Raw genomic sequence first — 19074 nt, forward strand, 5'->3', positions numbered from 1 at the left:
CCTCCCATTCGTGGATTTCATCCACTCTATGGCACTTCCGTTCCCCTCCTCGGGGAACGAAGGGTTACTTCTGTAACCTCGAACGTTCTCTTTTAAAAATGGTAGTGAGCAGGTTATTACCAGGAGCCAGTTGCTCAATACCAGCTGAAAACTAGCCCAACCCAGATGCCATGCTTCAAAATAACTAACCAGTATATGATTTTTTTTTTTTAAACAAGCTTCTTCTATGCTTATGTTAGTCTGTTTCTCCTTATCCAGAGGTCTTCATAATCCTGGACTGGGCCAAATCCTGTCCAGATGCTGTGGTGATCATGGAGGAGTGGAGAGTGAGAGACTGATTCCTGAAAGTCACACGTGATCAATGAGTTTCCGCATTGATCCAATGGGCCAGCCTGACCACCCGCTGGTGACCTTTCAAGCCTCCGGTGCCTAGACTGCGGCCTTGCACAAGTTTGGCTAGAGGAGAACTGATAGTGCCCAACTGAGCCTGGTTTCACTCAAGGGCTTTTAATCCACACTTTCGTCAGTTGGTGAAGTTTGTTCCATGCCACTGTCGCCACTTGATTGCTTGGCTTCGATTGGTGGATCAGTGGATTTGCTCTTCAGTGTTTGGACTTTCAGCAGTGACATTTACTGCTTCAATTCTAAAAACTGAACTGAAGCAGCTTCAATTTACAAGAACTTCTATGTTAAGCTGCTTTGACATCATTGATCTACATTGTGAAAGTGCAATAGAAATCAAGATGACTTGCATTTAAACGTGTGAATTCAGACCTTGTTGAGCATTTGACACCAGAATTTGTAATATTTTAAAGTTGGGTTGTTTAGTAGGCTAATAGTTACAAATATTTATTTTTCCAACAATATGCAATTCAGACGTTTAAATTATTATTGCACATGTATGTTCTAGTGCTTTGTGTGATTTATTTATTTTTAATCTGTTGATTTTAATGCTTAATGTAATTTTCACAGATTTTCCTTAAATGCTTTAAGCATTATTAATGTTTTAAAGAATGGAATATTTTGTAATTGTGTCTGGTTTAATGTCAGTAGTAATAAGTACAATTGAGTTTTCTTTATCTCAACAATATGCAGGTCAGACACTTAATCATGTACGTTTTGTACATGTATGTTCATGTGCTTTGTCGTTTTCAATGTTTTTTTTTTCTTAAAATAAGATAATTTGAATGATTGAAATGTAATGTTTTTACACATTTTTCTTAAATGTTTTAAGCATCTCCAATGTTTAAATAAGGAGTGTTTATTTTGTTAATATTTTGTAATCGTGTCTTTTTTTATTATTAATTTAGTATTAAAATAATATTAATAAAGTTATATTATAAAATATTTAGGACAAAATTAAAAGGTTTACAGTAGCTAACTTTTTACTTAGGTTTTTACAGTAGTGAAAACCATTTTCAAACACTATGGTAACATGCTGTAAACGGATTTATGGTTGTCTACTGTAAATCTCAAATACAGTAACTTACTGGCAAGTTACTGTTAAAACCCTTTGAAATGTCTCACAGTGTAAGGTGAGACCACTTCGTCTTTAAAATAAGAGGAGACCGACAGAAACTCTTAGTTTAGAGAATAAAACCTGCTCCTGACCAGGTTAAGTTCACAGAGTACGTTACCACAATAACTGACTCTGAGTTAAAGTTCCTTCTCTTTCAGAAACAGGCTTGACTTACCCTGATTTCTCGAGATACTTGAAACCTAGAGTTTCTTTAATTTCAGGGTTAAAATACTCTTAGTTTACACTTAACCTCCTATCTGGAATGGGCCCCACAACTTTGGCTTGAAATTATAGCTCAAAATAATAATGGTGGATGGTGTCAGGTTTCTGCCACTCTTGTCCTGTTAATTCATATTTTCTTGAGTCCAGACACTAGTCATGTCATGTGTTATATGTTGTGCTTGGCTTGAGTTTTCTCGGGTCGAGTACTCATCTTTCTCGTCATTGTCTCAGTCTAGTCATAATGATATTGTAACCACATACTTTATTGCCTTGTTTCATGTGGGCACGCGGTTAATGAGCTCTCTCATTTGCTGCGTGTTCTATTCCTGTTTGTATGTTAACACAAGGGCTTGTGTTGAGTTTTTGTACCATGTGTTCTTTTATCTAGCGTCTTGTGCCAGCCACCTTGTTATCCTGTTTGTAATTATTATTTTCACCTGTCCGCCTGTTTGTTCATTGGTTTGTCTTCGCTATTTATTCTCCTAGTCTGCTTGGTCCTGTGCTGGTTCGTTGTTGATTCTGTTTCTGTCTAGTCAAATCAAACCAAATCGAGTCAAGTCATTTTATTGCTGCTTTTTTCCCTCACAGGGTTGTTTTAGTTGTTGTTGTTGTTTTTTTTTTCTTTCATAAAGAATAAATTCCTTGGTTATTTGCATTTGGGTCCTCGCCTCATCTTTCCCAACCACAAAACCTGACAGATGGCCGCTTCTCACTCAGGGCTGTTTGTACTAATCAGAGATTGCCAGTAATTGAAACTTTCCCCCTCTGATGACATGTACAAAGGAAGTATGTCAATCAAAGAGTTTCTACACATATCTGTGCTTAAACCCTTTATAAAAAAAATATTTTTGCGAAATGGGTCCCCTTTAATAAAAAATAATAAAAAAGTCCCCTCTTCTTTTATTAAAAGAGAATCAGATCTCTGTCTAAAGCAGAATACTTAAATGGACCAACCATTGTGGAGTCTTATAATCCTTCATTGTAATGAAAACAAAAGAAGCTTTATGTCGAATGATGATTCTTAGGAAAATTATACTCCAAAAGGGCTAAAACAAGCCGAAAATCATTTCCACGGGACAATGCAAGAGGATTTTCTGATACTGCGAAGATTCTGTGTAATTTCTGAATCACAGAGGGTGAACAAAACTGAAGCACTTTTATGTGTAATGAATACAAAAAGAGACAAGATGAAAGCCGAGATCTTTTATCTTTGCTGATATTGAGGTATAAAGGAAAAATCTGAGACCTAGCCAACCCGCCCCGAGATTCACAGAGGTTTCTCAATTCCACTTTCACATTTTAGGAATAGAGAACTGAGCTGAATGGATAGTTCAACATCAGACAGCTGTTTCTTTGGCTTTGAAGGGCCAGTGGATGTTTATGCATTTATTATTCATACTCATCGTTTTATCATGTACCCTCCAACCTCTCAGACACTGTGGCTGTTGCAGATGTAAAGGACACAAACCTTATGAAACCATAGCCATTTCAGGGTTATCTTTCAAGGCATTTTGGGGTTCATATGGGTTTTAAGTTGCACTTTTAATCACATATGACTACAATTATAATAATTTAAAATGCAGTAAATGGTTAGATATTATGAAGACAACAGTCTCATTCTGAAAACCTTATCCCTTGTACGTTTCTGGACACAGCGAATCATGTAGCCGGAGGTACGTATGGCTGCATTTAATTTTTGTAAACGAATGCTTCAGGGCGGTATGACACCGTTCCTTTACTTGCTCTGGAATAATCCCTAACAAATGTACTGTTTCTGATCTTCTTATATCTGACCATTTCTTAGTGTCTTTTTGTGCTCAGCTTGCAGTTTTTAAATTACAGTCACCCCGGACAATCAAATTTATAAAAGTTAAGAACATTGATTTATTACATTTTTCAGATGTACTTAATAGTTTTGCATACAATGAGGACTCATCTTCTGCTGATGCTCTGGTGTCTATTTACAATAATGGACTATCTGAAATTTTGGACACTTTTGCACCTTTACAAACCCGGACTGTCTCTTTTTTCTGCTTCTGCTCCTTGGTTTACTTCTGATCTGCATTAACTCAAAACTAAAGGTCGCAGGTTGGAACGGTTGTATAAGAAGTCTGGGTTAACTGTCCACAAAGAAATGTTTACAGAACATGCTCATCATTATAAGGAAGCATTAATTAAAGCAAAATCTGACTATTATGCTAACAGAATAGAATCTAGTCAGGGTAACTCTAGATTACTCTTCTCTGTAGTTAAAAAATCATTAAGTTTTCCTGACACATCACTTTCTTCTTCAACTGAGTTGTGTAACAGCTTCCTGTCTTTTTTTGAAACAAAAATTAAGGACATTCATCATCAATTACATACAAATAGTTCAGCCCCTGACTTCAGCCAAAATGTTTCTGAAATCATCACACATTTCTCTTTTGATACTTTCACCTTACCATCTACCGCTGAAATAGTTGGTCATATACAGAAATCTAAAACCACCAACTGCCTACTTGATCCACTTCCTACATGCTTAGTTAAGACCTGTCTTCCATCATTGTCCACACTGATTACAACATTATTCACAAATCACTGGACTCTGGATCTGTCCCATCTTTACTTAAAACTGCTGCAATCACCCCAGTACTAAAAAAAACCTGGAGCTGATTCATCCAATTTGGCCAACTATAGACCAATTTCCAATTTGCCATTTGTCTCAAAAATACTGGAAAATGTGTTGCGTCTCAACTCCATAAATATCTCGCTAATAACAATTTGTTTGAGCTCTTCCAGTCTGGTTTTCGTCCCAACCACAGCACTGAGACTGCTCTTGTCAGGATCACTAATGATCTACTACTGGCAGCAGACTGTGGTTTACTGTCAATTCTTATTCTCCTGGACTTGAGTGCAGCCTTTGACACGGTTTCGCACAAGGTTCTTTTGAATAGGCTTGCCTCACTAGGGATTTTTGGCACCCCTCTTTTATGGTTGAAGTCATATCTTGCAGATCATACTCAGTTTGTTCAAATTAAAGATTTTAAGTCCAGATCGCAGATTGTCACTACTGGTGTCCCACAGGGTTCTGTACTGGGTCCACTCCTGTTTATCATATATCTACTGCCTCTTGTTCACATTTTCAGAAAATACAACATACAATTTCACTGTTATGCTGACGACACTCAACTCTACCTGTCCACCAAGCCCTCCTGTTCTTTTCCTCCTCCTGCTTTGAGCAGATGTTTAGCTGAAATAAAAATCTGGCTTTCAGCTAACTTTTTAAAATTAAACAGCAACAAAACTGAAGCCCTTCTTATCGGCACTAAAAGTGTTTTGGATAAAGCTAATAATTTCACTATAGACATTGATAACAGTACAATTTTTCTCTCCATGCAGGTAAAGAGTTTGGGTGTCATCTTGGATAGTACACTCTCATTTGAAGGTCACATTAATAATATTACACGTACTGCATATTTTCACCTGCGTAATATCACTCGTCTCCGCCCTTCTCTCACAACTAACACAGCCATTCTTATCCACGCATTAGTTACTTCACGTCTTGATTACTGTAATGCACTTCTTTCTGGACTTCCTTCCAAACTTCTCCATAAACTCCAACTGGTTCAGAACCATGCAGCTCATGTCATCTCTAGGACCCCATCTCACGAGCATGTCACACCACTCCTCTATCAGCTTCATTGGCTTCCAGTAAAGTATCAATTTGATTTAAAACTTCTAACTTTCAAGGCACTTCATAATCTCGCTCCTCAATATCTCACTGAACTTCTCCATATCTACACCCCTTTTCGTACCCTTAGATCAGCCAACAACTTTACCCTGGCACCACCTCGCACTCGATTGAGCACAATGGGAGACAGATCTTTTAGCTCTATGGCTCCTAGGCTATGGAACTCACTTTCAGTAGATCTTAGGAGCAGTGATAGTCTTCACAATTTTAAATCACGTCTAAAGACCCATCTTTTTAAGCAGGCTTTTACTTAACAATTTTTTTATCATGTTTTTATTATGTTCTTTTATATTCGCTATTGCGTTTTAACTTGTTTGGTCAATGATTGTTTTAAGTAATGTTTAATTTGTTTAGCATGTCTGCTGATGCTTATTGTAAGGCGACCTTGGGTGTCTAGACAGGCGCCATTTACAAATAAAATTAATTATTATTATTATTATATTTAACAAACCATTTACTGCTAGTTTGATGTAATTTTGCTCACATGGATAATTGAATATTAATCAGATAATGTCATTACGCTGCTGTGCCATTAGCCGATCGTTGCATTGCTGATCATGATTTCGAGGATCGATTGATCTGTCCTTCTCAACACACGCATCGATCTCAGATTAGTTTATACAGACATTTAAATTTGATTTGCAAACTTGTTTGAAAAACCAAATTAGCCAGAGATCAGTTATCAAGATTAAAAGATCCAGGATCTGCTATATCATCTTAGATCATTTAAGTGAGGTATGAAGAACGGACTCTTGCTAAAACAAATACAGAATCCAAAAGAAAAAAAAATAAACAAGTGAATAACAGGATAAAAATGTGGTACAACCCAAAAATGTGGTAAAAATAATAATCAGATGAGGGCTTTTCTTTTTCTGGACTGCTTTTTTAAAACATAGTTCAGGTTTAGGGAAGTGGTGGGCAGGTCAATCGATAAAATTGGTTGGGTTTACGGAAGGGGGAGGGTGGGTCAGTCAATTGGTCGGTCGGGTAGTCAGTCATTCAGTCAGTCAGACAGACAGTCAGTCAACAGTGGCCTCTGGTGGGTTTACACAAAAACAGCGAAAAAGCGCACACAGCAGCCTCTCGTAGTTTTGCGGAAACAAAAACTTCAAAAATACGTACCTCCCGGGACGTATTCCGTGGTCTCCAGAAACGTAAATACAACTACGTTTTTAGAATGAGCCTGGGTTGTTTGAAGATGTGTCCAACAATGAAGATAAATCACTCTCATTCTATTTGTATATTAATGAGAGCTGTTTTTGTTTTTTTTTTTCACTTTTACAATGCCTCACCATGGGACATATTTAAAATAGTTCAGATAAAATAAAAGAATCAATAGAGTTAGTGAAGCCTTATATTTTCTCTAATTTCATACTACATAAATATGACTATTTATTTTTTTTAAAGAAAAAAGTAAAAACGTTTTTGCTGCCTATTTGTCAACTACCCATGTTTTTTGTCATAATGTGAAGAGTTCAGTAGCAAAAACCTTTAAGTGGCATAAGAGATTTTCATTTAAAATTAGCATTTGTCTCAGCTTCCTGTGTGTGTTCAGTAATTTCAATATTATTGCAAGGAATGTGTTATTTTTTATTATTTAAAGTGAAATAACTGAACATGAACAGAAGGCAGAGAAAAATTAGAACATTTTTAGATGGCACTTTTGTATCTGAATTATTCAAATAACACAGAAACTCTTAAGCTATTTTTATTAATTCAGTTTTTTGGATTCTTAAATTGGTTTTATACCAGTCAAACTGATTTCATTCTCATTGTGAGATGACAAAGAAGGAAAATAATAATCATCTCCTGGAAGAGATAATCAAGTTTGTATGGATTGTGTGCAGGTCAGAGAGCACTTCCCTGTATTATCCTTCTACACTATAAATCCCATCACACCTTGCATTAGTAGTTTCAAGTTTACACTCACAGCTGAAGGACATTATCACTAATTACATGGGCATAATTACATAGACACTACATCACACATCTCTTTCTCAACCACTCATTGCTGGGTCTTATTTACTGTTCTGGTAATTTCAAAAACATGTTTTTTTTTTTCTCTGTTTATTATCCTTGGACTGTTGATCTCATTTGTGATTCTTTGGAGACTGCCTCGACCTAACGCCTGTTTATTTGGTTTATTCGGCTGTCAAACTTCCAACCCTGCTTTAACACGCTTACCTGTAGGTTTCAAACAAGCCTGAAGGACTCATTAGCCGCGTTTCCACTATCGCGCCTAAAGCGAGTGAGCCAGGGCGAGCCAAGGCCAGTGGGGTTTCCACTGTCACTTCTGGGGCCAAAGCGGGGCTTTCTTGGGGCCAGCAGCCGGCCTTTTTCGACCCGCCTAATACCTTGGGCCAAGGAGGGCCAGCTGGGGCTTCGGGGCGGAGTGGAAGGAGAGGCAGGCAGTTTTCTGATCGCACATGAGTACATGTGCCAAACAAATAAAAAAAAAATAAGGGAAAGAAAACATCTAGTCTTATAGTCTGGGGTCTTTTTGCGTATGATCACCCTTATGTTTCCCTTTTAAATGTAAGGCTGCTGCATAAAATAATAAAGTAGTTTTAATTTATAGTGACGTTTTTTGCTGCTTCCTCCTTTATGTTTCAATGACGCATAATAACCTTTATACCATATTAAAGACACAGCAGACAGTAAAGGTTTTCGAGAGTTTTTGTCAAGTTTAGAATGTTTGTTTGTGCGCGTTTAGATGCCTGTATGTTTGTGTTAGACCAGGGGTCCGTTCTTCGTACCTCGCTTAAATGATTTAAGATTATTTGGCAGATCCCGGATCTTTTAATCTTGATAACTGATCTCTCGCTAATTTGGTTCTTCAAACGAGTTCGCGAATCAGATTAGAATGTCTGGATAAACTGATCTGAGATCGCTGCATGTGTTGTGAAGGACAGATCTATCGATCCTCGAAATCATGATCAGCTATGCAACGATTGGCTGACGGCACAGCAGCGTAATGACATCATCTGATTAATATTCAATTATCCATGTGAGCAAAATTACATCAAATTAGCAGTAAACGGTTTGTTAAATATGACACGCATTAACCTTCCACATTTGTTGTGAGCTGCAGGCTTTACACTTTCATGTGTCAAGTGTATTCATCATGTATTTCAATGCAAATCGATGTATTTAGTTCCACATTTAGAAAATATTTTCTTTATTTTAGTAGCCGTTTTTTAATCGGTGTAAAGAATAACTGGTTGTTTACAAAAGCGTTTTCATATTGGTAAAGGCGTCTGCAACTTTTGTGAAGCATCAAATCACTGGCATATTAACTATCAAAACATGTTCATGACTGCATAAATGTATTATTGCTTTAGAAAAAAACAGTCACATATTGTGCATTTCTATTATACACAATTTGTACTAAAGCCTTTGTACTTTCATTTCGAGGGTGCAGATTGCATACGTTTTATTAATATGTATAACTTAATTTATTTCATTAATGACTATAACTTTATATATACATATAACTTTAAATATACATATTTAAAAATATGTACCATTTTCCCAAGTGTATATAACTACTACTGTAAGAAAATCAGAATTCGGAACATACTTTCTGTATTATCTTTCCTTGAACTAAGCCGATCTAATCCTGTTTATATGAATTGAACCTGCTCCTGATCAGGTTTGACCTAGCAGAACTGTTGCTATGACAACAACTCTCGGATCAGCTTTGAAGGACGAAACGATCCTGGATCGTGTCAAATCGTCAATATCCAAATCCAGCTAACTGAGTAATCCACGTACGAAGAACGGACCCCAGGCAAAAGCGCTCCTTCACAGCTCTGTTAAGCCGCGAGCGGCTTTTTTCTTTATTTATTTTGGAGATAATACACAAAATAAATACAACAGAAAGACATAAAACTTAACAAATTACGTGCCCACTTTCGTAGACTTTAAACAATATAGTGTGATATCTTGATAAAATAGCCTAAGCTATAATGAAATATAATTTAAAGAATTACAAATATCGGATATATATAAAATCACATTAAATAAATTAACCAATATAAAATAAACAAATGCTAGCTATAACAATGTAGGTAGCCTATGTACAATACATAAATCAAACCGTTTTAAAGCCACATATAGCCTAACTTTCATTTTACAAAGACCTGTCTGAAAAAAAAGATTTTCGATATTTTCTAAAAACAATAAACACCGGAGAAGGTTTGAAATATTTATATAAAGTAAATATTTATATAATTAAACGTATTTGGATATGATGATATTAATCAAATCGCGCAAACAGAGCATTATTTGGGTAAGTAAAAGCAGAATCTAGCCTATACCTTTTTTTCTGTCACTCAGTCCTGCGCAGCGCTCGCTGCTTTAAACGCATCGGGGGGAAGCCCAAACACAAAATGTGTTCTATATCCACAAACAACTGTTTATGTTTTTATATGACGTGCTGACGTGGAGGATGTTATAAAATACATGCCATATCGAGTTATAAAGGAGAATTTCTGTGGCTTTATATTATGGATGTGTGCGCTCTCTGTGTTGGGTCCCTCCGTTAGTGGCGAGAGCACTCGATGCACAATGCCAACAGTCGGTCGGCGAGTAAACAAATGTAATGAATGGAAATACACAGGTCTGTGCGTATAGACATTTTATGTACTGCTGTACAGTAACGTGTCATTTGTTTGTTTCGGTTGTCTTCATTTTAATGGTTTAGTTTCGTGATGATTCTATGGTGTGCTTTTTCTGCCTGTCCTGATTCCCGCTGAAGTGGGTGGGTTGTGTGACGTTTGATTCGGGGACGTTCTGTGGGCAGTGTTTGCGTGACGCGCTGTGAGCTACTAGCCCGACAGTGGAAACGCGACATGATTTCAGCCTCATTTCTCAACCTCCCGGGCTATTGGCCCGGCCCGATTAAAGCCCTGGCTCACACTGGCCTGATAGTGGAAATGCGGCTAATTAGTTTGATCAGAGGCCCATTTCAGAAAGGAGGTTAAGTGTAAAATTAAAGTATTTTAACCATGAAATAAGAGAAACTCTGGGTATTCCATTTCAAAATGGCAGGTTTGTTAAACTCGAGAAAGCAGGGAAATTCAACCCTCTTTCTGAAAGAGGTAACTTTAACTCAAGTAATTTAACTGTTGTATTTTCTCTGTGAACCTAACCTGGTCAGAAGCAGGTTTTTTTCTATAAACTTGGGAGTTTCTGTCGGTCTCCTCCTCTTTTTTTTAAAGACGAAACAGTATTTCTCACCTTAACCTTATGTTTCCACCCACCTATTTTATTACTCATTTTGGATAAGCGCAAAAAACGATATATTTCAAAATAGCCTAAGCTATATTGAAATATAATTTTAAGAATTACAAATATTGGATATAATAAAATCGCATTAAATAAATTAACAAACCATTATAAAATAAACAAAAGCTAGCTATAACAATGTTGGTAGCCTATATACAATACATTAATCAAACCATTTTAAAGCCACATATGGCCTACACTGTAAAAAATTGCTGTTAAAAAACGGTCAGATTCTACAGTAAAATAATGTTTTTTCACTAAAACAGTAATATTCTGTTAAAAACAGTGCTTTCTGGGTAACATTTTTGTTTTCGAGAAAGAAACCAACTGCAGAAAACTGTGAGCGAACAGAGTTCAGATTCGATGTTTTGAAGTCTGTGTTTGAAATCACGCTTTGTGTCCTTGTTCACTATTTCATAGTTAACTAATATAGTTCACCTGACAGTTTTAATGAACACTAATGAGTGAATTCAGACACTGATGAACACCTGCTGTTAATAATTACAATTACTGAAGAAAATAAACAAGAAACACAAACAGTGACTTGAGTTACAACATTAAATAAAATCAAATAAAATAAAACAGCTTCAGTCTCAGCAGGGGATCATTAAACAACTCCACAAACAACAGCAGACACACACTTATTACTGACTGATTTGACTTCCATACTATTCTCATTGAGATCCAACAGAAATTAAGGTGTTTTTTGTGTCACCGTAATGGAGAGAGGGGCTGATTTAGTTGGGCTCTTCACCCTTGAACTCTTTTAAGAAGACTTTCCATCTGCTTGAATACAGAGTTTACAAAACGTTTGTACTATAGCAATAAAGTTGGGAAGTAAATAAATAGAGAAATCTATTTTTCTGAAATTAGTTCTGATAAATGTTTTGGTTTAAATCTGGAAGAAGGGCCACATTCAATAGATTTTATGCTTAGTTGCATGTATTAATTTAATTAATGAGAAGTGGAAACAGTAAAGATACCTCCATAAGTACTTAACAGTTAAGAAATGACAAATACACACTCAGACCTCATAAATCTGACCTTGTATCTCAACAATGGTAACATCTCAAATGTTTCATGCTGCAATGCATGCTGGGAGTGGCACTGTACAAATATCCCAGCATGCATTGCGGTATACATAAATGTTGTATAATGGTCTAACAGTTTTCTTTATTTGTGTTTGATTCTGCTGTTGTTTATGTTTAGACTTTCAGTTGCCTGTTTGTGAGTTAAACTGTTAATTTTGTTAGTTGTCACCATTATTGAGGTTCATCTGCTGATTATTGATGTCTCTTTGAGTGCGATTTACACCATAGAGCAGTGTTATTGTTCAAGATATTCTTAAAAACTTCCAGAAATCATTGCATATATAGACATCAAATGTAAAACAATAGATTTAGCATTGAATAGGAGCAGTAAATATTATTATACTAAATGAGAACAGACTCTGCCGTTTAATAGCAACATGAACATCATCAGATCTTATTTAGGTTTTTGGCTGGCTTGCCACAACAAAGGAGCTTTTTAAACAACGTTCTTAACAATTGCAGCAGCCAAGATATATAAATGTTAAAAATGACTGGGCTGAGAGCCCAACTAAAGCAAACTCTGTTCTCCATGATGGTGACGTAAAACTTTAACTTTTTCTCAAGAAGAACTTTAGTAAATGTTATACAAAAATACATGTATTAAGTAATAAGTGTAGCTGGTGATGATGTTTGTAGAGTTGTTTAATCATCCGCTGATCATTTAAATGATTTAATCATTTGTTGTTCTACAGGTTATTTCATTATAAAGCTGTGACTAAAGTTTTGTATGTTCTGTTCTTGTTTTTTCCCTTCAGTATTTCTTCATTTGTTCATTGTTAATCCTCAATTATCATTTAATTAGTCAGTTAATTAATGAATTTACTTCAGCTTTGCTCCATGTTTCTTGAACACTCAGTAGTGTGGACACTTCAATTAAAACTGAAGTATATGCTCTGGGGTTTAAAGGGTTAAAGGTGTGAGAGGTAAAAACACAGTGTAAAATGTATTTTAACAGTAATATACTGTTAATTTACACAACGAAAGTAGACTGTAAAAAAACAGTATATTGCTGGCAACCACAGCTGCCAGTAGATTACTGTTAAATCAAGGAAAAAACAGTATTTTACTGTAAAACCTGAAGCTAATTTCTTCTGTCTGTCACCGTTGTGGAGGAGAGTAGAGCCAGTGTATGAGTTAAAGATGAACAATGAACTGCTGATGTTATTCTGCATGTTTCTCTATTTAAAGATAGCCGCTGTTTAGTTGCTGATGCAGTCAGAATCTCTCTGGTGATTCCAGATTTACATGTATGTGTGCTGTTGTGAAAAATAAGATATTAGAGTTAAACCGAACTTTTCTAATTAACTAAAATAAGTTATCATTATAAGTATGTTTCTAGGCATATATAGCACATTACTTCATAAACTCATTCAGCAGTTGAGGCAGTTGCTTTCAGTGAGCAAAATGAGCTCACTTGAGTATTGTGTAAACCAATGTAGTCCATGTATTTTTACAGCAACATACTGTAAAATAACAGTACATTGCTGGCAACTGCAGCTGCCAGTATTTTACTGTTTTTTAACGGGACAATTTTTAACAGTGTAACTTTCATTTTACAAAGACCTATCTGAAAAAAAAAAAAAGATTTTAGATATTTTCTAAAAATTATAAACACCGCAGAAGGTTTAAAATATTATTTATAAAGTATTTGGATGCGATGATATTAATCAAATCGCGCAAACAGAGCATTTTTGGGTGAGTGAAAGCAGAATCTTGTCTACCTTTTTTTTCTGTCACCCAGTCCTGCACAGCACAGCTTTAAACGCATTGGGGGAAAGTCCAAACACAACATGTGTTTTATATCCTCAAACAAGTGTTTATGTTTTCATATGATGTGATTAAATTTATAAATGAAACTTTAAATGAAGAGCTTTAGTGAATAGCTGCTGAGCGCAACAAATATGGCTATATTTTATTAGGCTACTCGCTCTTGTGCTGAAACACTTAACACGACCTCTATCAAAACAAGGATGTTATAAAATACATGCCATACCGAGTTATAAAGGAGAATTTCTGAGGCTTTATATTATGGATGTGTGCGCTCACTGTGATGGGTCCCTCCGTTAGTGGCGAGAGCACTCGATGCACAATGCCAACAGTCGGTCGGCGAGTAAACAAATGTAATGAATGGAAATACACAGGTCTGTGCGTATAGACATTTCATGTACTACTGTACAGTATTGTGTCATTTGAAACATGTGAGATGTTTCTAAAGAAAGCTTGATATGTCTACTTTTGCATTAACCAATTCAAGTCGAAAACAAATGATCACCTTTCATGTAATCCGTATAAAAGTAAGGACTGGTACTGATTCTCCTGTCGCCTCATTACAGCGAACGTGATCCCGCCCGCAGTGAAGGCGCAGTTCATATGGAAATGAACTGAGGTGAGCCAGCCAGGTGATAATGTACACGCTCCCCGAGACATGGCATCAAACGACAAGCTTTATTATAGTTACTTATTTTTGTTTGAAAGATGGCATGCTACACGGGTAAAGAAGCACAGTACTAAACAGCGACAAAGAATTTACCTTCATGGAGGAAGAGCGCGGCTCTGATGACGAGCGCATGCATTTAGAAGAACGTCTAGACCCAGCAAAGGACAGAATTCCTGCCGATAAGTCTTTTATTCTAACCTTTATGATTTATATGAAATATGTCCTTACAGGCCACTTATAGTTTCATTGCTATACAAAGTGTATCTTACAACGCATAGCGTATAATGATAAACATAGGCCTATATAATGAAAAATGTAATGTTATATGAAATATATATATATATATATATATATATATATATATATATATATTATTTATATATATATATATATATATATATATATATATATATATATATATATATATATATATATATATATATATATATATATATAATTATTATATGTATATTATAAAAATAAATACTTGTTTACAATACAGGTGCTGTGCTGTTTAAAATTCCTATGTGGTAACTGAGTTTATTAGGTTTACTAGTATCAAGTTATTTAATGTGATAGTTAAATATATTTTAAATAAACTGCAAACAAAAAATATACATAAATAAACTATTTTTTTCTCAGATTCTTTCTTAAAACTCTTACATACCTGTCTGATGGCTCATTAAGCAGCTCATTATGCAGGTCTTTGTCTTCTCTGTAGTTACTCACTGCACAGTAATGATAGTTCACGCCTTCTCGCATAAACCATTTTCACACAAAAAGTGACTTAGAAATTTTAATTCATTGTATTGTTTTCAGTGAGCAAGTGAACAAGATGATTCTCACATCATTTTGAAGCAAAAACAGTAGACTACCACATCCATTTCTTAAAAGTCTTGTGCAAAAATGTTCTCTGTGTGTTTCACGACCTTGTTTCAGTGACTTCAAAATTTTAGTTTTTCACTAACCACGCATAAACATTTCTGTCTCAAAAACACAAACACACACAAACATGCTGCTTAGGTATTATTGCTGCCCAATTTGTGCTGTTTACAGTGTTATCACAATTTAGCCATTAATATGTTTTTTAAGATACTGAAAACAACACAAATGTCAGTGCATGTCAAAACTTCTCCAGAGCCCCAAAACATCCTCAGACCCCAGAGGGTTTATCAGGAAGTGACAATTTTGTTATCTTTGACTCGTTGGATGAAAACGCTGCTTTATTCGCACATCTTTTAAGCAATAATCCAGTTTTACACATAAATTTAATAGAATGATAGCTAATGCCTACATTTCTGTCACACAAAGAACAAGTTACATATGAGAATGGCTTGTCCTTTTTTAATAAATAATTACCTCTTATTCACTGACCTTCAACAGGGACATGTTCTGTTACTAGATTAATGGGATGATTATTCTTTCTAAAAACTATTGTTTAGTTCTGCTTACATTCTAAATGTCATATCAACCTCTATATGATCAATAAAAAAGGCAGACACACAAGTGCACTTTTAAATCTATTAAAACTGATCAATGTGTATAAAATGTGTAAAAATTTTATAAAACATATGAAATACTTTAAACGTAAAATGCATTAACTTGAGCTGTTTTCCCGCGCTAACTGTCTGATGCAGTGGTGTTGCTTTTTAAAATATATGGTCATATTTGCTATAACTTTGATTGAGCACATCAAGTTGAGCTGGAGAATGAAACGCTGATCTCTTTTTTAAGATGTTGCCATAGTCACTCATAATATATGCGCTCTATTAATAATGCCTTTTGATAGATGCTGTGTGCACGCTTAACTCTAAGTTGGTCTACTCAAAGTTGAATGACGAAACTCAGATCTGCTAATCTGAAACCAAAAACTAAAGAGTTTTTAATCTCTCTGTAAATTAACTCAGAGTTCAAGTTTAAACTCTGAGTTGGTTGAACCTCCTTACTGAAACAGGCCCCAGGTGTGTTTACTTAGGGTTAAATCTAAACTGTGCAGAGTTAGAGCTCTCCAGAAACTTTGTTTGACAAATGGGTTATGCTTTGGAATATTTCTTTTGCTGTTTTTTTCTCCTGTTGAACCTTGCTTCTAAAGGCTTGACGGATCTGGCTGCAGACTTGGTGCAGATGCAATCTCAGCAGGATGCAATGCTTTTGAATGGCCTCACCTAACCCCACCCCAAACCCACCCATCACATTGACGTCACTAGCTCCATTGGTAGCTGTGCTAGGTGTGGGCAGTGCCAAGAACTGAAAGCCCAATGGAGCGAGTGTTTACAAGTGTCGACTCCCATGAAGGAGCTCCTGATGTTTTGTGTTTACCTTATGATTAAATTTGTTGCACATTCGCCGGTTTCCACCTCTGAGTGAGCGAGTTTTAGCTACTGGTACATTAAGGTAGTGTTAAGAAGAAGAAAAAAACCTGCTAAGGAACATGATACAGAGAAACGTAACAATCTACTGCCAGCTAGCGTTTCGAAAGTGTTATTGCAGAGCAACACAAACAGCATGCAGAAGTATAAATGCACAGCTACACAAAAGGCATGAGGTGTGAGTCACAGTGATCGTTCAACACAGAAGTTGAAACCAGCCTTAAGACCATACCCTCATCTAATGGTATTTTTACACCTAGACATTTGTTTTAGAACCTGAGATATTTTCATTCTTTAGAACCTGAGATATTTAGCTTCTTAGCTTGGTTTACTTAGGCATATGTGGATCTCGCAAATGCCCTCACATCCAAAACAGTCAGTCATAGAACGCCTGAACGAGGTGACCTCAGCTCGGTTGAAACAAACTCTGGAGCAGTTTGATTGTGGTGAGAAATAGTTGTAGTGAGCTTAATCCCAAAAAATAAACCAAAGTCTGACCAACTTTAGGAGAGTTTGCTTGCAAGTTACTTAATTTAATTAAATTGTTCTGTGCTTTGCCATGTTAAAGGGAACATAACCAAGGACAAAAAGCAACACTCTAAAAGCTTCACTTACAAAGTAGTTTGAGAACAAGAGGGTGTTCGGCTTCTGAGTGCGATATCAATTTTGTATTAACTATAAACCTGGGAATAATCAGAGGAGGAACAGTGAACAAAAACACTAAGATCACAAAGAGAAACTCAGAAATAAATGCTGCACATGAGCGAGAACAGACAGAGCATGAAAAAGTGAAACAAACAAACTATTTCTAGTAACGATCACAACATGCACAACAACTGTCAAATCGCAAAATGCACTGAACATTTTTTTTTTCAACCTCTTTAATCAGATTTGAATCTTTGATAACACTTTAGATTCAAGGTCCAAAATAATGCATTAATTAAGCACTAATTAATGGTTAATCAGTTCACAATTAAGCATTACTTAAAATAAAAGCACTAGTAATTAATGGTTAACTAAACGTTTTAAAGGTCATGAATTATGCATTACTTAGGCTCAGTTAAACTTATAAATCATGAATAACTTGTTTACAATTATAATTTGTAACGTGGATGAGGAAAAAACATTTTTTACATGAAAAAGCACCTGCTCAACATGTAATGTTTTTGATTTAGCTCACAGATTGTGCCATGAAATTATTAAATATGCAGACAGTATCTTAGGGCAATAGGTTTAATTATTTGGTTGTTAAATAAAATGTATTTGACTGCATTTTCTTATATATATTGTATTATAAGTTCTATGTCTGTCATTAATCACACCAAAAAAGTGCCATAATTAATGTGGATGTAACTTTCACTTTAGAATATGGGGTCAAATTGCCTTAACTAGTACTGTATTAATGACATTTTAGCCTTAATTAGCTGCTAACTGTGTTTATTACACTTTTTTAGCCATATATAATTGCACACTAGCAGTAATTAAACATATTTACTAGCTTGGTAATCAGTTAACACAACGTATCAAAGAAATAATATATAGCTTATCAAATTGTAAATAATGGTAAAAATGGTGTTACTTTATGTTCAGTCAATCATGAATTATGTGTTTGCTCATGCTGTGGTGCTGAGTTGTAGCAGCAAGCATACAAGTTTGAAAAAATCTGAAAAAATTTGGCAGATCATGAGCAATTTCCAAATAGTTTCCCCAGGATCTCAATGAATGTAAATCTGATGTAAACGCTTCTGAAAGATTCACGTCACCACTGTTCATATAAAATGTGCATTAATAAGAGCAAAGCTGAAGATTCTTCAAACCGTTGAGAGGTTCTGAATAAAAAAGTCCATACTTTATTATTAAAGAGCTGCTCCACGGTGGCACAGAACCTCATAAAAAGCTGGTAAAAATGTGATCCAAAAATACATCCTCACATATCATCTATCCCTCGCATCAAAATTTCATGGCTGAATTTCGCAATTCTATACATATAATAAAGCAGAACACTTCTCATTGTTATTTGGCAGTGCTTTCCTCAAGCGTTTGACATTTATTATGGTATGATGAAGGGAAGGGGTGATGACAGAGAACAGATGCTTCGACACACCGGGCCGAGTCTCCTGAGGATAACAGCACTTCCAGGACATCCAGAGAGCGTCAGAGAAGAGAGCCTCCCGCTGCATCTCTACATACAATATAAAGAGATTTATATGCAGAGGCGTATGATCTGTGAAGTGTGGGCACACGCTTTAAATCTTATGAGCCACTCATGAATATTAATAAGGTGATGTAAGGTTTGCAAAGTAGGATCTGATGGCAAACATACATAGGCACAAGCTGAAGAAAATTAGGTTGAAAAGTCTTCATTTCTTGCGATTTACAGTGCTCAAAAAGTGCAATTAAAATATATATTTAAAACA

The sequence above is a fragment of the Danio rerio genome, chromosome 20, assembly GCF_049306965.1.
Source record: "Danio rerio strain Tuebingen ecotype United States chromosome 20, GRCz12tu, whole genome shotgun sequence".
NCBI classification, from domain to species: domain Eukaryota; kingdom Metazoa; phylum Chordata; class Actinopteri; order Cypriniformes; family Danionidae; genus Danio; species Danio rerio.